Below are 26739 nucleotides of genomic sequence, written 5' to 3'. Positions count from 1 at the left end.
GAAATATAATAAAGTGATATCTATAAAATGATGTTCCAGTTTTCCTACATATCCCTTAGACCAGCTCCAATATCCTTTCTGACCCAATCATCTCATATCTCAACCCGAATAGAGGGCGTAACTCTCGCAAGGGAGCCAGCCTTCGGCTAGCAAAAAATATTCATGAATGGACATCTTTATCTTTGAGTAGAACCCAGCCTCTCTTATAGCTGTTAATCTACTAGGGAGGATCAGGTGTAGCATACGCACTTGTGAGCATCACAGGCATACGCTATTTGGAGGATTGACGAAAGTTGACACTTTCGGAGGGTCGCTTGTAGTTTTGGAATATCACCATTATCATCTTCATTATTATTTTCATCACTACTCTTGTAAAATCACACGGATAGGTTGTGCTGGTCCTTGGACCAATACACAAGAACGTACCCTAGTTTGTGGGACCCCGGCTCCTAGTTCTTCTGCAGTAGACCTAGAAAATCTATCTCGCTCCGGTCGTACTAGACATCTTTCATGGTGCAGTCAACCCAATTTACGAACAACTAGACTCACAGATCGTAATGATTCTAGTGATTCTGTTCAATCAAATAAACGACCTTGTGATGGATCTCGGTCTCCTGTTCTGCCTACTAACCTGGATTCTGCTATGAACAATGGTTCTGGCACTTCATCCTTTTATACAGGCAAAGATCCAATCTATTCTTTTCAGCTCACCGATTTCGATGCCAAGTATACTCACTCTAAAATGGTGTTCTTACAAATCATCAAGTATCTGCCTCGAGCTAGTATGGAAAACATTGTTAGAACTAAAAATGGATTCATAATTCACTCTAAAGACCCGAATTTTGGTATAACACTCCCAAACAAAGCGTCCTACGAAATCTTTGGTAAAACAGCTAAATTAACGAAACAAGCAGATCGGAAGACAAAACAACCATCTCCTCCTCGAAAACCACCCATGTTTTCTGTCGTTATCCGGGGAGTCATACCTGAAATCAGCGATGAAGAAGTTCTTGAAGAACTCAAACAAGAAGGAATTGAGGTTAACAAATGCATTCACATTAAAAATACCACTGGCCCTACTTATATGGTACGCGTTTGTCGCAAAGTCAGACCTCTCTTGACTATCTGTTAGCTCATGGTGCTCCTATTTATAAGAAACTTCATCTTGTCGAGCCTTCCAAGACACCAGGGCCGTTGCCACTTCGGTGTGAGAAATGCCAAACTTATAACGCTTATTTTACACACCAATGCCCTATTGCGGTCAACCTCACGACACAAAATCATGTAATAATTAACAACAACCAGCAATCTGTTCCACTTGTAACGAAAGTCACCCAACATACAGCTACCGTTGTAAGGGAAATGCTCGAACAGAACCGGAACGACAAGAACTAACAGTGCCTGTACAAAGCTTTGACAAAGCTACTCCACCCTCACCTTCTCTCGCACAACCTCTGTCGAAGATGTTTTTCGTTACATCACAATTGTGTTACAAAATGTTTTTCCTCTTCAGCGTGAGCACATACTTCGTGTTGCCATTTCATCAGCCAAATCTCTCTTTAACCTTAACTTTACTGCAACATATTCAGTACCTTTCGTTCACCTCCACATCGCATCTCTAGAAACAGCAGTCTAAAACCAATATGGTAGTACATATTAAGGCTCTGACTTTACTTTTTCTTAACATCAGATCTTTCCATCAACATAAAGTACTTGTAGAGCCTCTTTTGTCAGAAGAACAAATCGATATCGTAGCCCTTAACAAAACAGATTTAAAACCAGGCTCTTCAGCACGACTTTCTGGCTACCAACTTCAACGATGTGATTACCACGATATACATGCACGTGCTCAAGGAGGAGTGTTAATTGTTTTTTCTCTCAAACGTCCTTATCGACAGTACAATCCTACTAATTTGCACACCTTCCTGAAAACCTCTTATTCTCCATATATTATCCGTCTCTTACAGTTAATCCAATACCATTTACTTTCTTGGGATATATAGCCCATAATTTAAAAAAATATAATAATCATGGCTGACATTAACATTCACAGCAGAAGCGCTAGAGAAAAACAACGTTTTACGGATTTTGTTTCAAATACATTACAACTTCACATTCATAATCTTCCTGGTCCCACTCGACCAACTAGCCAAACAACCCCAGATGTAGTAATCACATCCCTCACGTTTATGAACGACTGTGAGGTGAAGGTTCTTGACACGATCGGGGGCGATCACTGTCCCACCAAACTCACCTTCAAAAAGATTCGTCCAGCTTTACAAAGATTAGAACCTCATATTATCCACCGATGTGATAAAGCTGATTGGCCTCAATTTCGACACACCATCAATATTCGTATCTCTACTTTTCAACCACCAACTTCAGAACTTCAGAAACTGAAATGTATAATGTTGTCAACCATATCACGGACGCCGTACGTAGCGGTGCTCAACAAGCTATACCTGTAGAGAAAATTTATCAGTCTAAGCCAAAATTTTCCCACACTATCTCTAATACAGAAATCACGACAACGGTTTCGAGAATATAAACGAACGGGCAACGAAGAATGTCTTCATCAACACAGAAAATGGCAACGCACTGTTACAAATTATCTCACAGCATACAAACGTCGCACTTGGATCAGTGCCTGTAATAAACTCAACGATGAAGCTTCACCAAGCCGTTATTGGAAAACCTTCCATAGACTAACGGGCAAAAGCACTAAAATATCGTATCCTCTTTTGGACAATGATGTTCCTCTATTTAGAGACCAAGATAAGGCTAATGCTTTTGCAACTCAATTACAGTCAGTCTTTACGCCTGCAATATCATATAATCCTCGTCAACGCCAGACTTGTTTTCTATTCCAGCTTTACAACCATCACTCTCACACGTCATAGACATCGACCATCCCCTTACAGCACCTATCACTACCCATGAACTTCAACGTGCACTTCATAAGAAACGAAATACTGCACCCGGCGTCGATCATATTTCGTACCGGCTAATTAAAGAAGCTCCTCTCTCTTTACTTACACTACTTGTTGCACTCTACAACTTTATTCTCCGTACAGGCTTTTACCCTGTGGATTGGAAAGTATCCAAAATCTGAATGTTTCTTAAGCCTCATAAGCCTGCACACGCCGTGACGTCTTACCGCCCAATACAACTGACATCAGTCTTCAGTAAGCTGTTTGAGAAAATTCTTGTCCAGCGAGTCCATTTACATATCCAAGAGTATAACTTACTAGCCATACATCAGGTAGGTTTTCGACCAGTCTTTTCCATTGACGATCAGTTACTTCGGCTCTCTACAATAATCCCAAATCAATATAACAAGGCTTTTCCATCTTGCCTCATCTTAATTGGTCTTGAAAAGGCTTTCGATAAAGTATGGCATTATGACCTTATTCAAAAGTTACAGGAGCTTAATCTCCCGATCTGCTACTTACGCTTTATATATTCCTTTTTAACTAATCGTATAGGATATGCTTACATAGGATCAGCTATTTCACACCCTATATTTCCATATTGTGGCGTTCCACAGGGTTCCGCCCTCAGTCCGCTCTTATATATACTGTATGCTTCTGATATACCTAAACCAATGCAAAACGTGTTTTTATTTCAATATGCCGATGACACGGCCTTTCTAGCTCTCGGCAAGACTATGCATCAGATCAGCACAATCTTGCAATCCGCTCTCAACGAATTTATGCAGTTGTGCAAAACTTTGAAGCTTATTGTCAATAGCGAGAAAACACAAGCATTGGTCTTCTTACCCCCGAAACGCTGCTCCAGGGTTCATCGCAATCCGCGAAATGTCAAAATCACACTTAATGACCATCCTCTTCAACCTACCTCAACGGCTACATATCTGGGGGTTGTATTCAACTCCAAACTAAATTGGAATGCTCATCTTGAGAAAATATCCCAAAAGGCCACTATCCGACTCAATCTTCTATGTCGCCTAACTGGAACTACATGGGGCCTAAAGGCGCCATTGCTACTATATACACATAAAATCCACCTTCGACTCATCTTAACTTTTGGACACATAGCTTGGTGCAACGCTCCCACAAAATTCTATGATCGGTTGTCAATACTCGAACGTCATGCCATTCGACTTGCGCATCGCATCAGGCTGATATATCCCAACTTTTTCACTTATGAGCATATCGATTTTCCTCAACTGCCTTAACATGTCGCAGATATCCGTTTGAAACACATACTCTCTCGTCTGACAGTCTCACGCCCATTTTTCTTGATACTTTACAGGCTGATGCTGAAACTCTCGCCCCGTATAGGTACTTGCATACACCTTTGAATGTCGTTCTTACGTTGTATCTCAATACTGAGCATCCTACCGCCGACGAGCGCGATATCTTCCAAATTTATCATATACCAGATCATCTTCCTCATATGTTTCCATCTTTGCACCATGTATAATTTCATCACTAACACTGGGCTTTCCCCATGTTATCATCAGTCTCGATCCGACCCGAGACAGAACTAATCTGCATTTGTCTTCTTAACACTGTGATTGTGGCTTGCATGCACTGCACTTCATCTTTCATCTGCATTATATTTATTCCTAACAACACAACTCTATGTCTATAGACTCTTTTCTCTAAATAGTGATACTAAAAAAAAAAATTAAAAAGTGTTTCTACTTGTACCACTTATATATGTATGTTTATTGTATATAGAAATGTATATTTATTCTTTTTTCTCCACTTATATTTAATGTTTTTCTACACGATTTCATGTTTAGATATTTTTTTCATTTTTTTCATTTCACAATTGCACATAGTCCATCAACCAATGCAATAAAACTAATGTGTAATAGCACCTGTGCCGAAGAGAGGGCGTAACCCTCTAATAGCTAGGGTTAGGAATATTCTCCCCATGACAACAAATGATGAATAAAGAATAATTCCTAACCCTTTACTATTACAAAAAAATCATGAATGAAACTTACCAGCTGTGACGTACCACAAGTCAAATCGGCTGTTTTTTCTAATCCTTTCCTCGATCCTGGGACTTGCTCGTCAGATATTCGCTGAGCAACAGCTATCAGACTTATCTCAGCTAAGGGTAGCTCGTTGCGACACATTTAGACAGGGGCATTTCCTCACCTAAGCCACTATCCGAATGGGTGGCTTCTACCTGCTTACCATGCCTTATTAGCTATTTTGTGTTTTTTGTGCTCATCATGGCTACTGGACCTCACGCTTCTACTAATCTTTCCTTGGACCCCTCCGCTCCGTCAGCATCTGCCGACAAGCAAAGGGAGAGCTCTAAACGCACCGCATGTAGCGAGGTTCATCAGAATCAACCTCAGTCACCTCAACCAAAGCGCCATCACGCCCTCAGTGAATCATCCATTGACTCAAACTAATCTCATCGAATGGACGCTGAAACTTCTACTTTTACATCTGTCAAACCTACTATTCATTCATTTCTGCTCACCACCTACGATCCTCAATACCTCGATCTGAAGAAACTGTATCATCGTATCACCAAATACATCCCACGGACAAGTATCGCTCAAATCATCTATCTGTCAATCGCAGAAAGACATCATCATTAAAACTCCAGACGATAAATTCGCTTCAACAATTCGTAATACTTATTCGTATGAAACCTTTGGGAAGAATGCATCTATTTCTAAGCTCAACACTCCATCAGCCAAACAACTGCCACCACCACGCAAACAACCTGCTCTGTCTGTCGTCATCCGAGGTGTTGACCCCACCTTCACAGACGAAGAAATCACTCAGAACAACTTGATGGTTATTCTATCATCAAATGTCTTCGTATTAAAAACGCTCAGGGAAACACATACATGGTTCGTGTACTAAACAACTCACACGACACCATCGATTCTGTTCTTTCAAATGGGGCCTTCACCTATCGCAAACGTCATCGTGTCGAGCCATCTCCGGTCATCGGTCTCTGGTACCCCTTCCTGTGCGCTGTGAAAAGTACCAGGTATATAATGACCATCTGACCGCTTCATGTCCTAATCAACTTAAATGTGGTTTCTGCACTGTCCCTTATAGCACCCGCAATTGTACTAATATCAAAGAAACTCCTAAATGTTCCACTTGTAACGAAACTGGACATGCTAATTACAGCTACCAATGCAAGGCAAAACCAACTGGGGATCCATTCAAGCCTGAATTAACCGTACCACTGAAACTACATGTTACTCAAACAGCTTCTGCTCCTCACGATGTCTGTCAGCCAATCACAATTACACAGTTCTTATCGTTTATAACTGTTACACTTCAAAATATTCATCCTTTATTGCGCAACCATATCCTCTGTCAAGTTCAACAAGCTGCCAAAACCATCCTCAACATCAATTTCACAGCTACTTATTCTGGCCAAACTGTTTACTTCCATTCTGATCCATTGCAAACTCTCTCACACATCATACTGTTTTTAATTATTATGGATATTAATTTTCTTTTTATGAGCATTAGTTCATTACCGCAACATAATATCTTATTTGAACAACTCCTTTTTGAAAAATATATTTCATGTTTCCTCTTAAACGAAACTCATCTTACGGCCCGCAAGCAACTACACCTATCAAATTATACCATGCGGCGACACGATAACCAGACTCCAGCAAGAAGGGCTTGTGGTGGAGTAGCTATCGGATTTTCGTCATCTCTTCCTTTCTGCCGTGCTACTCTTCCCCTTCAGGCATTACCTGAACATCTAGTTACTACCTTGTATTTCAAATAACTTAACATCACGGTTGCGACAATCTATATTCGTCCTGGACATCCTCTTCCGTATCAGTTTATTCAATATATCTCAAACAATTATCGCACTTCCATCATTCTAGCTGACCTCAATTTTCACAGTCGCACCCCCCGTCAACAGCAAGATTTTCACAATTACCTTCTAACACGTACTTCAGGCCACATTCATCCGTTACCTAAACCTACTCGACCTAGTAGTAACACGACGCCGGATGTTGTTATTACTTCTATTAATCTCCAAACTCGTTGTAGACTTGATGTACTAGATCCTCTTGGCAGTGATCATGTACCGATACTTCTTACTATCACAACGCAACGTCCTGCTTCTAGTACTACTTCTGAACCTCCTCGCTCTTACCCAATGTTTGATAAAGCCAACTGGAATGGTTACCGCTCCATACTCGAACATCAGCTAGAAACTGTCGAGGCACACGATCCTTATGTAGCGCTCGATACTATTACTGCTACCATCAACATTGCCTCTGCCGAACACATTCCAGTTCGCACCCTTCATACTTAGAAACCAGCTCATCCTCATTATCTAACGCTTATCAGGCGTTCCCGGACACCCACCGTCAGTATCAACGTACTGTCCACAACTACATAGTTGCTTATAAACGCCGTCGCTGGATCACTACCTGCAATGATCTTTCCTCCACCACTCATCCCACAAAATACTGGAGGCGTTTTCACCAATTCACTGACCGCTCATCTCGCACACCTTACCCACTCTTAGATGTAGACCAACCGTTTGCTGACGATACTGCGAAAGCAAACGTCTTTGCCGATTACCTTCAAGGAATCTTTACTGCTCTTTCACCTGATCCGTCTCTACGCCGCCATCCAGCCTATAATCTCAATCTTTCAACACCAGATCTTCAACTCAATTCCAACCACCATCTCCCTGCAAACAGTCATCTTACTGCTCCTATTACGGATGAAGATATCCACATCACAGTCGCCAGGAAACGTCAGTCGCCTCCAGGCTCTGATAGCATTTCTTATCGACATGTGGAAGAGGCTTCATATATTTTTCTGCATTTACTTGCCGCTATCTATACATTTATTTTACGCACAGGCTTCATTCCGACTTCTTGGAAATCCTCGATCACTCTCGTGTTTCTTAAACCAAACAAGCCTTCACATGCTGTCTCTTCGTATCGGCCCATTCAGCTCACGCTAGTGTTCAGCAAAATTCTAGAACATATTCTTGTTACGCGTCTGCACCGTCATCTAAACGCTCATAATTTACTTCCTCTTAGGCAAGCAGGCTTTCGGCCTATCTAAACGCTCATAATTTACTTCCTCTTAGGCAAGCAGGCTTTCGGCCTGCCTATAGTATTAGTGATCAGCTTATGAGCCTCACAACTCATATTACACTGCAGTTCAATACATCCAAACCTTCCTGTCTTGTCTTATTCGATCTGGAAAAAGCTTTTGATAAGATGTGGCATCTTGGTCTTATATATAAACTCCTCTCTTTCCGTCTTCCTCTGTGTTACATCCGTTTCATCTTCCATTTTCTCTCTTGCCGCCTTAGTTATATATCTATCAACAACCACCTCTCACAACCTATTTTCCTGCATACTGGCATTCCTCAAGGTTCATCATTATCTCCGTTATTATATCTCTTATATGTAGCCGATTTTCCTCCATTACCTGGCAATATCAGTTTATATCAATTTGCTGATGACACAGCCTTTCTCGCAACCGCACTGTCCAAGAGATCAATCGAACACTGCAGATTGCTATTGACACCTTTTTCTTTTGGTGTAGACGCTGGAGATTGAAATTAAACGCTGCCAAAACATAAACAATCATATTTCTTCCTCCGAACAAGCGCTCACGCGTCTATCGCAATCCGGCCAACTTCTCTGTCCATGTCGACCACGTTCCTCTCCAGCCACAAAACACTGTTACATATTTAGGGATAGTCTTCGACAGACATCTTAAATGGACAGCCCATCTGAAATCCATATGTGCCAAAGCCTACAATCGTCTCAATCTTCACTTTTTTTTTTTTTTTTTTTTTAATGCTCAGATCCGCCTCTTCAGTTTCGGCATCTGAAGACTTTAACCGAAACGGGCTATCATCATCGCATTTTATTTTTCTTTAGCCTTTTTTCATCATCCTTTATTTGCAATAATTGAAGGGAAAAAGGGAACAAGGGAACAAGGAAAAGGGTGGGAAAGACGGAACCACAACACTCAACATCAAACAACAATGAACAACAAACAAAACAAAACATTTGAAAACAAAAAGAAAACGAAAAGAAAAACAAAAAGGACTTGAGCTATCTCAACAATATTGCTAACTAACAAGAATTTAATTACTATCTAATTCCTACCAAATTTTATTATCATATATTTAACAGAATTCAATTGCTATCTAGCTCCTACCTAAATCGTCATGTATATTATGTTGATAATTCTTTAATATTTCCAAAATCTACAATTTCTATTTTCGTCTTATTGATTTTAGAGTTCATTAAAATAGCACGAAAAAATTTTCCTGTTATGCTCTGATCTCCAGTCAGATAATTTCGGTGTCTGCTTAATGCTGTTCTCTTCCTAATCTTGGTTTCTCACCTAAGTGATTTTCACCTGTGTGTGTGTTCCTCTCCTGTGTCATGGTTTCCTCTGTGTGGTTAATAATCACTATGTACACATTACTTCACTAAACACTGCACACACATCACTTCACTAAACACATCACTTTTCTGTAATGCACATAAGTGTCATGCTGACAAAGTTGGTTCTCTGATTTTTTTTTAATTATGATTAAATTATGATTTTGGCTGTATTTGTTTATGTAGCTGTATTATTCATTGATCTCGGTTCATCCTGCACATCAAGAAACGGACCGTGAGTATCGACATGAGGCCCAGGACCCACTCGGAGCACTTAGTGCGGGCCCTGGTCAGTTGTGTCCCGCCGCCGCGTCAATCTTCACTGGTACAACTTGGGGGCTAAACACCCGAACACTTTTAGCCACTTACAAAGTTTTCCTTCGTCTCGTTCTTACCTTCGGTTTTACCGCCTGGATTGCCGCTGCTCCCTCGTTTTATACTAGACTTCAAATTCTTGAACGGCATGCCCTCCGCCTAGCTTTCCGAATCTGCTTTCCCAGCCCAACCAACGAAATCTATGACCGCACTCCATTTCCCCACATTCTTTACCATCTCGAAACCTTGCGACTCCGCTACATTTCTTCTCGGTTTCAAACTCATCACCCCATGCTTCTAGCCACAATGCATCATTTTGCTTTACATCCTTCCAATATCCTTCTCCGCCATACCCCGCTTTCACTCCTCTTTACCCTCTACCACTTCTCCCTACCCCCTGACAGTCCACACCATCTATTCATCACAGACTACATCACAGCCATGGCATCACCTTACATCGTTCCATCTTATGCACAGTAGTCCTAATGTCTAATTGGGCTTCCCCTGTCTCCATCAGATACGGAGTAGCCCCCAGATCAGAAGATAACACGCATCTGTTTTGCTAACTATACCCAATGTTGTGACGTCTGGGTCACCTCATTTCAATTCATCCCACTCACCTTAATTTATGATTATGGTTAAAGGCCATAATGTCCATCCTTTTCCACAATATATGCTTACTTAATCTAATGAATTAATGTCTCCCCCTGTATTTATGATTGTGTATAAACTAATGATGAATAAAGTTTAATAAAAATAATAATACTCATCCACACTCTCTTAATCCTCACGATCCCATTACTCCACTTCCCAATATAAAGTGCGGTACCCTTTGGGCGGGAGCTAGTCGACTGCGACTAGCAAAAAAATAAAAAAAAAAAAAAGATTCATGAATGCCCGTCATTCATTCCTTCGTTTCCAAAGCGGCATGCAAGAAACGCTGCCCAATTTTACCGCTACTAATTTCATGGTGCTGCAATCGTAGCTCTCCAAAGGATGTGGTCAGAAAGTAGGTTGATCCTGTAATTCGTTACTCTATAGTTGTCTGGTAAGTATAGTAACATAATTGTATCGTAGCAAATATATAAAGTTGCAATTGGTATATAACGAAAAATTTAACAAATATATTGCTATACTTGGCTGTACTTCCATCTTTTTCGTTATTTTAACGTTAAGTTAAATCAGCAAGCCTTGGGAATAACCTATAAAGTAATAAAGTTATTACCATACACTATATACCTATCAATCTCTTCATAAGGTTATTTAGTGATAACATAAATAGTTTGCTCCTTTAAGACGTTACCATTATAGTTATCTGGTAAGTATAGTAACATTATTGTTTCGTAACAAATATATGAAGTTACAATTGGTACATAACGCATTGTGTTAACAAATATATTACGTTACTTCCGTCTATTTCGTCATGTTACAGTTATGTTAAGTTAGCAAGCCCTGCTGTAAACGGCATTATGATTTACGCATATATTGAAAGCCGTAAACGCAATTGTATGAGACACTTATCTAAGCAGTTTTTCGAAGTAAAGGTTTGTTAAAAAAGGCAGATTTTCTATACCTTATCTTTCTTTTTATTTATTCTAAATCAGTCATATCGTGATCATAGTATTAGATGCTAAAGTACTTTGGGCGTGCATTACCCCATTTCTCTCCTTTTCGTTGTTACTGCTATAGAGACCATGGACGGCCATTAGTGGGGTAAAGAGAGCAGTTGCCCACTTTTTTGAAGTAACCCATTAATGTATATAGTTTCATTTAGAAATGCAAAATTTTTGTATGTATTACTGGTTCATAGAAAAAAATTGCGCCATGTAATATTTGCCGTTGCGTGAGTACGTATTTATTGTTTTCCCGTGGAGTTAAAAAAGCTACTGGAATTGCGTTTTAATTGCCACGAAAAATGGCCCGAAAATTAACCTATTGGAGCACAATTCCAGCATACTTTAACTTCTTCTTACAAGGGCTCGATATGTCAGTTAGTCGCTTTGAAACTAATTGACAGAACATTTCGAAAAAAAAAAAAATGAGTCTTTCAGAAGTTATTCCTTAACTGCACAAAAATTGACGGTTCCTAAAATCTCTTTTCTTCTTTCTAATAGTAAGGAATATTGATTAAAAAGAGAGTAATAACAAACAACTTCTACATTTTACATTGTTTGCAAGTGTAATATACGAGTGAAGTGGTGTATTTAGGAGTGTACGAGTGAATATACAATTAAATTTAGTGAATTCAACATGATTCTAGGTTTTAGAATTATTTTGTATAACTGGAGTGATTCTAAGTATTGCATTTTGATGTGTTCAAAAATACTGAAAACTGCACCTAATGGCAGTGAACACGGTCTTCCAAATAAAAGTTTTTCGGTTGGTCGTGAAGCCACTTTTGCACCGCATTTTGCACGTCTAAACTGAGGCAAATCGGCGACCACTCGCTGTCGTGGATGATTTGATGGGTAGAGCCATGACTGATGTTCAAAGTAGCTGCTACCTCATTGCTAATGATTTGCCTATTCGCCAGAACCATCTCCCGAACTTGCTGAATGTTGTCATCTGTAGTAGATGCTGATGGCCGTCCTGCTCCCTCTTCATGCGTTACACTTGTTCGACCGCTTTTAAACTTTTGACCCTTTGACACCCTCCGACCAGAGGAATCGGATAACTGCTCGTTGTTCTTCTTTGGTGCAAACTTCTAATGGAGCAGCTATGATATATCTGCAACAGAAGGGAGAAAAATGGAGGAATTAAGATCACATTTTCACAGCATTACCACAACAGTATAACAATAAAATATGCGACAACAGAAGACAAACCGTGCACTGTAAGAAAAGTTATGACAAAAGTGTAGATAATTTTTGATTTGCCCTCGTAGTTATACAACCTTTCGCAAAACAAAGTGTTAGAAACAACCAGGAAAACTAACATTGATATATAAATATTCAAATGATGTCTTGCCCCCCCCCCCACCACTTTTAACGTCCAATCGCCGACACTGATAGAGACCATCAAAGTTTGGAAATTTGGAACACTGTAGCGTCCAAAGTACGTCCACACGTCCAAAATATCTTAGCGTCCAAAACAACCCTATCTTAACAATGTATTTCGAAGAAGTAAAAACAAACTTACAAACTTAGAAGTAAAACATTTTGTTTCAAAAACGTGTTTAGAAAAGTATCACATCTAATTACGTAGATTATTTCTAATAGACGTAAAAATCATAAGACCATTTTCAGCGATTTAGTATCTTGAACCACTAAGAAGGTATGAAAAAAAATGTAAAATTTAATATATTGCTTGAAATGGCGTAGGGCCTACTGGTGGGAACTTTTTCAAGCAATTTTTAATTTACTATGCTTCTACCTGTATAACTTAGATCACCTCCTTTTTTTTTTTTTTTTTTTTGTTGATGTAGTTACAACTAGTCCTCAGAATAATTATTATATAATTTTAAGCAGTGTTGCAAACTTTGACCTCTTTTACCATGAATGAAGAACGGTTTAAGATATCTAATTGCTGTAAACGTTGAAAACAATCTATAGAATTCTATGCAGATTTTCGAAATAAAATCTTTAATAAAAATCAAAATTTCAATCCTTTTGTTCCTATTTATTCGAATCCGCCGTGTAATGACCATAGAATTAGATACTAAAATACTTTTGATTTGCGGTTTCATCCATCTCAGTTGTGTTATTACTGGTGAAGAGGCCACCAAAATTAGGATGTTTGTGGTACTGTAGCGTCCTTAATTTACAACACACAATAAGAAATGTAACATTGCGAGTTTTTGTTTTACAGGAAGATTTGAGATTGTAATAACCAGACGTAGCGCTGTTAGAAAAAAATATAACTTTATATTGGTTTGGCAACACTGTTAACCTGGTGCTATCAGTCAAGTATTGTCCTGCTCCTGATGTTTGTATGGTACAAAATTTGTCTTTTCTGTCAATTAGTTTAAAAGTTAGGAAACGTATCAAGATAAATTGTCCAGCCTATATATACTAGGTTCTATATATTGGATGTATCAGAAGTTCTTGGCCATAGGCTAATTCTGTATTGAATAGAGGTATGAAAAAATAGAAAGAAAGAAAGAAAGTTATTGGAAATAGATGGTTTTAATCAAATTGATAGATTCTTTTCAATCCATAGTGGAAAGGAGCCCTATGGTAAGTGAAAAAGCAATGTTACCACTTTATCAGGTTTGGGCCCTCACCATATCAAGAATAAAACATTGTTGTGAAATGGATTTGAGGTATTCTAGATTCCCTCACATAACAATGTACAAGTTCCTCGTGGCATTTTTGTGTATCTGTTCGAATAGACTCCTAAGCTGATTTTTTTTTCATTTAACATAATGCACCTTACTACTGTGGACTCCAAACAGCTTATGCGAATGGGAAAATTCTATCAATTTAGATTGAAAACCACTTATTCCAATGACAACGGAGTTATCTCATGGTGCCTGACTTTTTGTACACCCGGTATAAAACTCATGACGCGCCTGATCATTACCTACCTCAAGAGGATTTTTCTATGTCCGTGGATACTTTCTGAAACTGTTGAATGTATTTGAGAAGAGCAATTCAGTTATACTCAAGGGCGCCCATGTTGCGGTTTCCAGGAAGGGGAAAGTGTAAGCGACGTTTCAGATATAGTCTCAAATTTTGCGGTAAATAGCCTATTTTTAAAAAATCTTTTGAGTTTTCGATCTTCCGATGAACAATTTCCTCTAGAGGGGGGCGAGCGCCCCACCTTGCCCCCCGTGATGGGCGCCCTTGGTTATACGGTACTAGTGACAATGTGTCTCAGAGTTCTTATAGTATTAATTATAATTACAGTAACACTATTGTAAATACCGGTTTAACAGGAGTTTCATCCATATGCTACGTATAAATTATTCCTATAGAAAATCAACGGACCATGTCCATATTGCTTTATCACGGTGAAGTCGCAAAGTCATTCAGACCAAAGTGACTTTGTATTTATTCAGCACATCAACATGTTTACAGAAGCGCGACATTCAGAAAGATAAAAATAAATATCTTTTAAAACCTTATGTAACGTCTGCATGCTTCATTTTGTTCAAGTGATAAGTGCAAGATAAGCTGTTATATAACAACGTTGGTACACATTAGTGCTTGACAGTGGACACACGTGAAAGAAGGAAGTCAATTTTATTTGGTATGTTATATTATGTATATTGTTAACATAATGGATTCTTTTTTATTTATGTATTTTGCAACGTAGACTGTAGTTTACTAGAGCTCGTTTCAATAATTTTATTTTAGTTTTACATAGTAAATAGAGTAAATAATTACGAGTAGGCATATTTAGTAGAAAATTTGCAGCATTATACTATTCATATCTAAGAATTTTACATTATAATTCTTATTAGTGATAATGCATTATAGAAGCGAACGAAAGCATTTTTCTTTTTCGAACTTAACTTACCATGGGGAGGCTGTTGTCCCCTTATCGTTGACATTACTCACAAGGAAGGGTCACGCAGTGGCTCGGCTGAGATCCAAACGAGACAATTATGTTTGCATTTGATATGTTATAACTAGACGAATTCCAAAGTTATAGGTACGTGCCACCGGGGGAATATCGTAAGTTACAACATATTCAGTAATGTAAAAACTACAAAAAATTACCTGGCAAAATTGTTTGAACCGAGTCATTGTTCGGAAACGGTTGGATAAATGGAAAACTCGGCCAACACGTATCACATCATTTTCAAGGACAAACTTTTTGGGGTAAAATACTTTGCCCCAGGGTCCTCCGCAGAGTCCCAGACGGTGTCCAACTCAAAATTTTTAAAAGGCAAGGAGGTTTAAGTGGCACATCGTTTGAAAGCAGTTGTAAAATGAAGGAAAATGGAGCAAGTCTCCACTCTCTACGACAACCCTGTACAAAATGGCGTCGGGTGAAAATGTAAACAAAAACAATTGAAAGGCCATGGCCACCCCTATAAATCGGAAACAGTGAGACAAATGTGAAAACAAGAAAGGGAGTGTGGTATTATTTTCAAAGTACAACAATTTAAGTTAAAACGTCTTGTCCCAGGGCCCCCACAGGGTCCCAGGTGCGGTCCAACTAAAAAGTTCAAATGGCAAGAAGGGTTAAGTAGCACATCGTTTGAAAGCTCTTGTTAAATGAAAGAAGATGGAGCACGTCTCGACTTTACAAGAACACTGTGCAAAATTGCGGGGGATCAAAATGTAAACAAAAGCTTAATTGAAAATCTATGACCACCTTGAATCCAAGATGGCCGCTAAAAATCTATATCGAAAGAATAGGCATACCAAACTGCTGAAGCTAGGAAAACCAAATTTGGCAATAATGTTGATTTGTAGTTGGCAAAAATATGCGAAATGTTCAAAAACGCAACATCCTGAGTTCAAAATGCCGCACTACGTATCGAACGCATGTCGAACTCAAACCAGCATGTGTTGGAGAAGTGAAATGTGGTATTTACGTTTAGGTTAATAGTAGATATCCACAAAATATGAAAGAGTATCATCTGTAATCTAAATTGGCTGCCAGCGTGAAAAATGAGTTTGTATATATAAATATGCTATTTCTTGGAATATTGTGACCAAACCAACAAAGTTTGACGCGGCTCGATGTACTGAAATGACTTACACGTGGTTTGATATTGCACGCCAATCTTGTAAATGAATATGTTTTGTATATTTGGTTTTTCTTGAAATATTGCAATCAAACCAACGAATGGCATACAAATGTAATCTTATACGTTACGATAGAGACCCCAACCTGACTGGTGCAGCAAGTCCTTGATGTATGAACTACGTATGACAAAATTAGAAAAATACCCGAAGGTATTAAACTTTTATTTAGTAGTATAAATAGGAAGTCAGAGTTGTGTGTTCATCGCATATTCGTCATATTCATGTAAATGATATTGGGAGAACCGTGACGAACGTGCATTAGGAACAAAACATATATGTGTTGTTACCGAATGAAATAATAGTTGAAGTGAATCGACATTCAATTGTCCTTTAGTCTTCCTATTGTTTCTAAATACATATTAGAAAAAAATAGAGACTTAGATTTGTACTGTTATGAATGACATAGGTTTTAAGCGGCCATATTGGATTCAAGGTGGCCATAGACTTTTAATTAAGCTTTTGTTTACATTTTGACCCGCCGTAATTTTGCACAGGGTTGTCGTAAAGAGTGGAGACTTGCTCCATTTTCCTTCATTTTACAACTGCTTTCAAAAGATGTGCCACTTAACACTCCTTACTATTTGAAAATTTTGAGTTGGATCCCGTCTGGAATGCTGCAGGGGACCCTGGAGCAAAGTATTTTACCCCAAAAAGTTTGTCCTTGAAAATGATGTGATACGTGTTGGCCGAGTTTTCCATTTACCTAACCGTTTCCGAACAAATGACTCGGTTCAAACAATTTTGCCAGGTAATTTTTTGTAGTTTTTACATTACAAAATATGTTGTAACTTACGATATTCCCCCCGGTGGCACGTACCTATAACTATGAAATTCGTCTAGTTATAACATATCAAATGCAAACATAATTGTCTCGTTCGGATCTCAGCCGAGCCACTGTGTGACCCTCTATTGCCACCGCATGTTTAAAATCATGTTTCAGGCTAACTCCCGAAAAAATAATGATTTTCATGAAGCAAGTCACATTTACATATTTATTTATATTGGAAAGGTAAGAATCACTGTTGTTGGTTGGGATTTAACGTGGCGAAGGTTAAGGCGACATAAATATCAAATTAAAGAAAAAAAAAACTTTTTTTGGCCTCTACATTGAACCTAATCACTACTACTACTGACTACTACTACCATTAGTAGTGACGTGCATGGTGCAAGTAAGTGAAGAAAAAGAACTATGCTCGTCCGAGCGGTCCCGGGTTCGATTCCCGGTGGGGTCACTCGGTCGAAAAAGTGTAACACGCTTTTTCAGGCCAGCTACCCTGAATGAGGTTTTCCTCGGTTTTCCTCATTTACACCAGGCAAATGCTGGGGTGGTACCTAACTTATAAGTCCCAGGCCGCTTTCTTCCTTCCCCAATCCTTTCTTCCTTCCCTTCCCCCGGATTGTGTGCTCGCCAAGGGACGTCATTCCTCAATTCGTGACGGGCTAAATGGCCTTAGATGCCGAAAGCCCAGAAATCTAAATCCTAAATCCTAAACTATCCTCGTCGGAAGTTTTTTAATTTTTTTTTTAAATTGAAGATCTTCATCGTATTGTAGTTTACCAATATGATTATATTCCATAAAAATCGGAGAACTTCAACGATATTTGCGAGGAGCGTAGTTCTTTTTTCTTTAAATCGAGGGAGGATGTAAATTCACTCCCTATTATTGACAAATTTTTGACATAAGTACTAGGGACTGTAGGAAAGCCTCATAGAACGTAATCACTACATCATCTATATATATAAAAGAGAACGCACAAATCCTTTGTTACCTCATCACGCTAATACGGCTGAACCAATTTCTTTTATTTTTGGGGGGTTATTAGGATTTGGACCCTAGATGGTTTTTATCATATCACTTTAATTTTTAATTACCAGTGTCTTGAGATAATTGACCATTCAAGTGTCCATAACGTACAAATCCTTTGTTAGTTCATCATAGGTAAAAATAAACGTATTTATATGCAACCCGCATGACCGTGTCACTCGGCGGGTTAACATAAATGACAGGCGATATAATGTTAACATTTACTGCAATCTACTATGGTTTTTATCATATCATTGAAAGCGAAAACTTCCGGGGTGACCGCAGCGAAGCGGGGCGGGTTAACATAAATGACAGGCGATATAATGTTAACATTTAATGCAATCTTCTATGGTTTTTATCATATCACTTGAAATCGAAAAAGTAAAAATTATCTAAGTAACAAAGTTTATTGCGTTCCGGGGTGACCGCAGCGAAGCGGGGTGAACGCTGCTAGTATTCTATATCGCATATTCTTATGAAAACTTTTATGAAATATATTCCCTAAATCTCTGACAGAGAGGAGAGCTAAATTTACTTTCGCATTCTCGACTGATTATAAATCAAGCTTTGAAGATGGTTACGAAGCCTCAGAAATAATATATAGTAAATATCACATTCTTAAATCGAATTTTCTAATAAAGTTAACGTGGAACGTATTTTTTTAATTCTGGGGGAGGGGGCTACAGCGTTTGCACACGTCCCCGGCAATGCCGGATCCGGTTCCGACAATGCCGGCGATGGAATCGGCGGCAACGTAATCAAATGGTAGCTTGCACACGCTTTCCGACCCGGCAAAAAAGCCGGTGGAATTCCCGGCACCGGCAAATGCAGCCGGACTAGCCGCCGACTATGTCGGTGTCGGCTCCGGTTTTGTCGGCGGCAATCTTTTCTTATGCATGGATGCACACGCAGCCGGTAAAGACGGAGCCGGCTTGCTGATAGGTTTCTTCAATCTAGCTACAGTGAGTGAGTGGCAAGGCGTTGTGTATTCTTGTTTCTTTTCCTGTATTTGGATTTTTTGTTTACTTCAATTTTTTTGTTATTTTCTTTTTTTCACATCATATCAATATATAATGAAGAATTAAATAATCAAAATGGCTGTGAGGTACCACAAATATAGCGGCTTGCTATTTACATAAGTTCTCAGCAAGGAAAATACGGATCTTGTTTGAATTATCCAACTACGGCAACGCGGAAACTGGGTTTCGCAGATGTATGTGTATATATTAATTTGTTATCTTCTACAGCTGAAACTTACTTAAACGATTTAAACAAAGGGGTCGTTGGATTCGTTTTGATCAGGGTTGAAAAAAAATGTTTTTTTAAAATCAAAAAGAACGTTTTTTATGTTTAAAACATGTTTTTTTTGTTTAAAACGTTTTAAACGTTTAAAACAAAGTACTTTGTTTTAAACAAAAAAACATGTTTAAAATGTTTATTTTGTTTAAAACATTAATCTAAATGCGCATATATATTACATTTTTACACTCTTAGGTATTGCTTGCCATCTATATTCAACCGCTAGATCAAATTTCGGGAACTTCGCTAATCTCGATCCGCCCAAATGTTCAATTCCGGAGAAAGAAATCGGGATTTTCCCGATCTCCGTTCACGGAATATGTAGTTTAGTTTCTTTGTGTTACGTTCTACTGGTCGTCTGCATTCTTAATCTTTAAACGCCCACACCTGCTGTGTCAGGGCTTTAAACCTCAATGGCTCAGTCTTAAACCTCAAATTAAGGCTGGAAGATGGTTTTGGTACCAATTTATTCCTGAAAGATGCAGCTTTGCTGGTGTGCATTTTATGTATATGGGAGGAGGGTAAATATCGTGTTTTTTGTTTTTTTTCTTGTTTTTTGGGGGGCCATTTCCCCTTTTGGGGGACAGATTCATAAAAATTGTTACGTGAAGCAATGAAGTAGGCCACTACATGGTAATATCGCGTATTTGTACTTCTTGCTTATATGAGGGAGAAGGGAGGGGGCAAAGTTAGCCAATTTTTGGAGTTTCAGTTTTTTGACGTAAATTACATTTATTTTTACAACAAACATCAATAGCTCAGTCCTTGATTAAGCTAGAAAGATGATTTGGTACCAAAGTATTTTTGAGGGATGAAGCTTTCCGTCAGTTGCATTATATGTAGGGGAAGTGCGCACAGTACCGGACGTTACCCAGTACCGGACAGTAGTTGTAGAGTGCGTATCCGATAGATGACAGACGTGCATTGATTATCATCACCATTGTGTAAGTTCAAGGTGTAGGTGAGCAAGTTGTGACTTGTATCAGGCCAGTGTGGAGAAAGATATTGGCGTTTGTAGCTAAATTGCTGTGTACGTTGGTGCTGTATGTTAAGTTTCGTCTACTGTGTCGACTGTACGGGTAAGCACGTGAGCATTTTATTACATATATGACTTCTCTTATTGTGTGATGTACCCAAGAATGCTAATAAATATTGAATTACGGAATGTATTACTACGTGATCCAACATTATATGTTAACATGTTAATTTCCCAGTACCGGACAGCATGTATGTTCCCAGTATCGGACAAGGACACAATGCCGTTGTTACGGAAATTTTATAATAGTAGCGTTTCTCGTTGTCGTTTTTCCAGGCAAGATGGCAAGCAAGAAAGGGGGGAAATGGGTGGAAGAGGATATGAGGAAGGCAACGTAAGCAGTCATGGAAGGGAAAATGAGTCTGAGGGTAGCAGCACGTAACTTTCTGGTACCTAAGAGCACTTTAGAGGATAGAGTGAAAGACTTCAAAATTGGAAACAATAGAAATGACTCCTCAAATGGGCCGTTTTGATACAACATTTTCAGAAGAAATGGAGACGCAGCTTGTTAATCATCTAAAGGACTTGGACAACCAATTGCTGTCAATGAACAAAAAGAAGTTTTTCACTTCACAGGGTGTGAAACACAATTCTGTTAGCACGATTTCTCGCTCATCTCAAGGAAGGTCTTCATTTGACCCTAGTATGCCGTCAAGACAATTTCAGACAGTAGCTCAAGAGATCTACTTAGTCACAAGCGAAACAAACAGCAGGTTACCGATGAGAAGAAACAGAAGTGAAACCAGCCAAATTCTAACATCTACGCCAAAAGAAAAACGTAACAGGAAGCAAAGCACAAGTGATAGAAGGAACGAAACTGAAGATCATGCAGTTTCAAGTAGACGAAGATAACGAAAAGGTAGCTAATGAAAGCGAACAGATAGGTGTAAAGAAAAGTAAGAAGTCAATAAGAAAAAACTGAATTTTGACACCGATGGCACAGATAAGTGCAGCAGTGGATTAAAAGCCATCATCACTGAATGCATCATTTGTTCTGAAACAGTGGACGAAGAGTGAGTGCAGTGTATGTTGTGTCACAAATGGGTTCATGTTGCATGCACAAATCAAGAGAATCTTGACTATTATTTATGTGATCGGTGCAAATTTGTTTAGTGCTTGTTTATGTTCAGGTGAGATAGGACTAATTCACATGTTGACACTCCTTGTTCAGTACTGGGATATTGGCTTGACATTTCTTTGCTTGTATTATTATTGTTTCTGCAACGAGATGTGTTTTATTTACTTAAATATTTATAGAAGTGCCTTCAGACGTTATTTACGTTCATATATCATTCTATTCATGGCATATAATGCAAACAATGTATTTTATGTTGTGTCCGGTACTGGGTAACGTTTTTGTGTGTGTGTGAATTTGAACCTCATTTTCATTTTCATTTTAAAAATATATGCTCTCCATTGTTGTAGTTTCTTTTACGTCAGCTCATATAATACATGTCCAACTTTAATATGGTTGCATTACTTTCATGATGTACCTCTTACTTATCTCGTGAATTCGAAAAAACCTTAGGTGTCCGGTACTGTGCGCACTTCCCCTATATAGGGGGTACGTATGTACGCCCGAGAAAGGGAGGATGAAGTTCGTTTTTTAATTTTTCATCAATTTTTTTCATCAGGTTTTGGCGGGTATTCCTCCCCCCTTTGTGGTACATCCATAAAAATTGGTATGTGAAGCAATGAAATAGTCCCCTACATGATAGTAACCTGTATGTGTACTTGTTGTTTATAGAGGAAGACGGGTCAAATTTGGTTAATTTACATTCATTTTCGGGACGGTCCCATATAACACAACATATATTTCACTGAAGTGGTCTAGAAGAATAATTCTTGTTCGTATACATGATGTGTGCAGCAAAAATTATTTGCATATGGACGTGGTACTAGTGGGGGAGGAGAGAGAATGTCTAATTCAATGAATGTTTTCTGCGTATATATATATATATATATATATATATATATATATATATATATATATATATATATATATATATATATATATATATATATATATATATATATATATATATATATATATATATATATATATATTCTTTTTTTTTTGAAAATATTTCCTACATAAAACGAATTCATTATGCACTGGCAGCAATGGCTACCATTTCTTATATTATTGTCACAAGTATGTGGCCTACATATTCATCATTTTGCCAGCGTAGGGTGGCTGCAAGGCTTGCCAGGGCCCCGCAAAGTCAATATTTTCATATTTTTAATTATTTTTTATGTCTGTTCTTTTTCTACGAATACGGCGGGAATTTCACGAATGTTACCTCATTGGAATTTGTGGTCTGTAAGCTTTCCAATGGTGTATAACTCATGACTTTGTGATAATTAGGGAGGTCACCAGAGCCCCGAACGTGAGAGTCTACCATTTTGTTAAAATCCCTGGCGGGCGTCTAGAGTTCATTGTGTTGTTATGCCATAGACATTAATCATTATTAGCTACTCATGTTGCAGATAGAGATGTATCTTGAAAACTGTTTAGTTAAAATATGTCATTTGCTCCTTGTAGGGTAGTCACTGCTCTTTTCTATGAGTTGTATTGTATTTCTCAGAGCATTTCTTCTAGCTTATGATGTGAGAACTCTTCATTATTATGGAAATGATAGTGATAAAAAAATACCCAAGTTTTGAATTTGTGAATTTGAATCTTAGAATAGTGTAACAGGTCATTCAGTAAGTTCGTAAATAAGTAAGAGAAAAACAAAATTTTGACAAAACTCGATTTCATTATTCAACATAGTTGCCTTCGAGGGCGATACAACGAGTATAGCGATTTTCCAACTTTTCGATACCACTTTTATAGTACGATTTCTCTTTCTCGTCAAAATAGGCCTCAGTTTCAGCGATGACTTTATCATTGGACTTAAATTTCTTTCCAGCAAGCATTCTCTTGAGATCTGAAAACAGGAAAAAGTCGCTGGGGGCTAAATCTGGAGAATATGGTGGGTGGGTAAGCAATTCGAAGCCCAATTCATTCAATTTTGCCATCGTTTTCATCAATCTGTGACACGGTGCATTGTCTTGGTGAAACAACACTTTTTTTTTTGTTGTTGTTGTTGCAAATGTGGCCGTTTCTTTGCGATTTCAGCCTTCAATCGATCCAAAAGTGCACAGTAATAGTCGCTGTTGATGGTGGTTCCTTTTTGGAGATTGTCGATGAATATTATTCCGTTCGCATCCCAAAATACAGACGCCATCACATTACTGGCCGACTGTTGCGTCTTTGCTCGCTTTGGATTCGGTTCGTCGACTGCTGTCCACTCAGCTGACTGTCTTTTGGATTCTGGTGTGTAATAGTGAAGCCATGTTTCATCTATTGTCACATATCGACGATAGAATTCCCTTTTATTGCGGTTTAACAGCGCCAAACACTCCTCTGAAGCATCGATTCGTTGTTGTTTTTGGTCGACTGTGAGCTCACGCGGCACCCACTTTGTACAGAGCTTTCGCATACCCAAATGTTCGTGTAAAATGGTAAAAACATTACCATCTGATATCTTTACAATGTCAGCTAGCTCGCGCACCTTCAATTTGCGATCGTTCATAACCAATTTGTGGATTTTTTTTTATGTCTTCTGGAATAACAGCCTCATTTGGGCGTCCACTACGCTCTGCATCATTTATGCTGGTACGACCACGTTTAAGTTCGGCAATCCACTTCTCTACCATTTGTCTCGATGGAGCAGAGTTCGGATAATGTTTATCAAGCCATTGTTTGGTTTCCACTGTAGTTTTTTTTAAATAAAAAAGCAATGCTTTATTAAAACTCGAAATTCACTTTTGTCCATTGTTTTTGCACTAACACAAGTTGCTTCACACAAAAAGCTATAACTCACGAATCAATAGTCAGATTGCTGTCAAATGTATACACGTATCGTTTGAAGGTTAGTACTAAAGAAAAATCACATGGAAAAAAGTCTAGTAGCGCCATCTCTGTGTCATCCTATGGACTTTTTGAATGGACTGTTATAGTGTGTTTAACCTCCGTTATTCTTGGAAATTAAGAAATGTTGAAATACTTCATTTGAATTTCTGTTGGTTTAATTATACGCACATTGATGTGCAGAATTTCGTTCAGTAATTGCTGTTATAATAAGAATATAACTCTGCTTGTAATTTACTCCACACACAAATCCTGCGGAGGATGGGTTGTTTGTTAGAAAATTAAAGTAACTTACTCAATCTGATATTTTAGTTGTTTTAAACATGTTCAACCACCATCGAAAAAAACACGTTTAAAACATTTTGTTTAAAACGTTTAAAAGAAACTGAATAAAACAACAGCCTTCGTTTTAAACATGTTTTAAACACTTGTTTTAAACATTTTGTTTTAAACATATCAACCCTGGTTTTGATAGAGAATATGTCTTAGCTATATGAAGTCATAATAAAAAAAAATCAACATGGCGGAAACGAACAAAATGGAGAAATGAAGAAATTATGAATCTAGGATAGTTGCCCAATGTTTATCCTGTCAATTATGCAACCCAGTATGTAGGGTATGAATAACCTTCATAATAAAAAAACAAGGATTTAAATCTCCATCATAATCGAAGAAGTAGGTATTTCCAAGCATAACAAAGGTTGTAAATAAAATTAAAGTAAATAAAAACTACAACACAACTACAGAAAGAACTGAAAAAGCACAAACAAAATAAGAAAATTTCAATTCTTATGGTTGCATGCTGCTTTACCCTATAGATCATAAAAATATTCATGTACTCTGTGTCTTGTCTGGCATTTGTTCCATAGAACAATGTGGACTGAGTGAATAGGCAGCCGCAATGCTGCATTTCCAGAACCTATTATTATTATTATTATTATTATTATTATTATTATTATTATTATTATTATTATTATTATTATTATTATTATTATTATTATTATTATTATTAAATAGAGTGATCTCAGCCTGTTTCAATTTTGAGAAATTTAAATAGATGTTAAAATTATGGCAACAAAAGTGAAAAAAGAGAAAGAAACCAAAAGATGGCCATATACCTCGTGCCCACACATCCACACACACACAAAGAGCAAATAACCTTGTTTTTTCTATCTTCTGTTTAGTCTCCTCCGAGGGGAATATATAGAAAAATAATAGTTTGCAAGACTCCTTCCACCAATCATTGATAGCGATCAGCTTTCCCCTAAGCATTTTCCTTTTGTGTGGATTGTCTTTCTTGGCTCCTGCAAGATTATAGTACGTAATTTGGAAGGGGGGGGGTGTTTGTTGAAAGAGGAAAAGGAATACATAAAGAAGAGTATCTTGTATAGCAGTATAATTTAGGCTACAGCCGAAATAGCCTATGTTTTTGTTTTACAAGATGCAAGATGCATTGTAAAACGTTATCTATGAATGTTATATCGGACATATTACATATGTAGGCAAAATCTTCCCTGGAAAAAATCCTCCTATGCTGAAGAAAATTATAATTTAGTTCCGTTTCCTCTGTTCGATTCCAGGAATGTACTCGATTCGTCTATCTATATGCAACTATGCAAGCCCGCAGGGGATCAAGGACAGAAGTCGGTCAAGTTGACAGGGGGTGGATTAAACTGACGTTTATCATTTATATGAAACCATTCTGGAGTGCCATACTTTCTGCGTGGGTGTAGCTATATGTTACTTATTTCCGCTTAAAGTAGCTTTTTGATTTAGTGGATTGTTTTCTGCATTGCACTGAAGTCTTGCTTCAGTGACACTTAATTTCGTCGTTCATCGAGTGACAATGACTAAAGTGTTTCAGTACAATATTTTGAATCTCATTGAATTAGTGGAAATGAGACCTTGTCTATGGAACAAGACTACAGACTCATATAAAGACAAGGTCGAAAAGCAGAAAGCCTGGAAAGAAGTATATCGGGTGTTGCAAAAAAGTGTTACAACTCTTGGGAGGTGACTCCTGACACTGAGACAAGAAAAAAAGTTCTCTTGAACTTTCGGCTATCGGACATAGTTTCAGATCTACAAGATGCCGAAAGCATGGGAAAATGACTTTCGGACGCCAATAGTTCGGAAACTATCCAACGTAGAGAGGGCGGGTAAAATATTCACTGAAGAAGTCGTACCTGCTGTATTGAATTTTGGATGTTTCACAATCCTACCATGCACGCGCAAGGGATTCCCCAAAGGAACGTAGG

The 26739-nt window shown here is 38.2% G+C and overlaps 1 protein-coding gene across 1 annotated transcript in view; it reads left to right on the top strand.

Moving 5' to 3' along the window:
- The first annotated feature begins 14767 nt into the window (after window positions 1–14767).
- LOC145683896 (prostaglandin reductase 1-like) overlaps window positions 14768–26739 on the top strand; it is a 124521-nt gene continuing 112549 nt past the window's right edge. Inside the window, exon 1 of the mRNA XM_081755551.1 lies at window positions 14768–14911. The gene's annotated coding sequence lies outside the window, so the exon portion shown is untranslated. The remainder of the gene's footprint in view (window positions 14912–26739) is intronic.

The sequence above is a fragment of the Thermobia domestica genome, chromosome 4 (assembly GCF_964235325.1).
Source record: "Thermobia domestica chromosome 4, izTheDome1.hap1.1, whole genome shotgun sequence".
NCBI classification, from domain to species: Eukaryota; Metazoa; Arthropoda; class Insecta; order Zygentoma; family Lepismatidae; genus Thermobia; species Thermobia domestica.
Note: the sequence above shows the minus strand (reverse complement) of the source record. Positions and strands in the feature narration are given on the sequence as shown.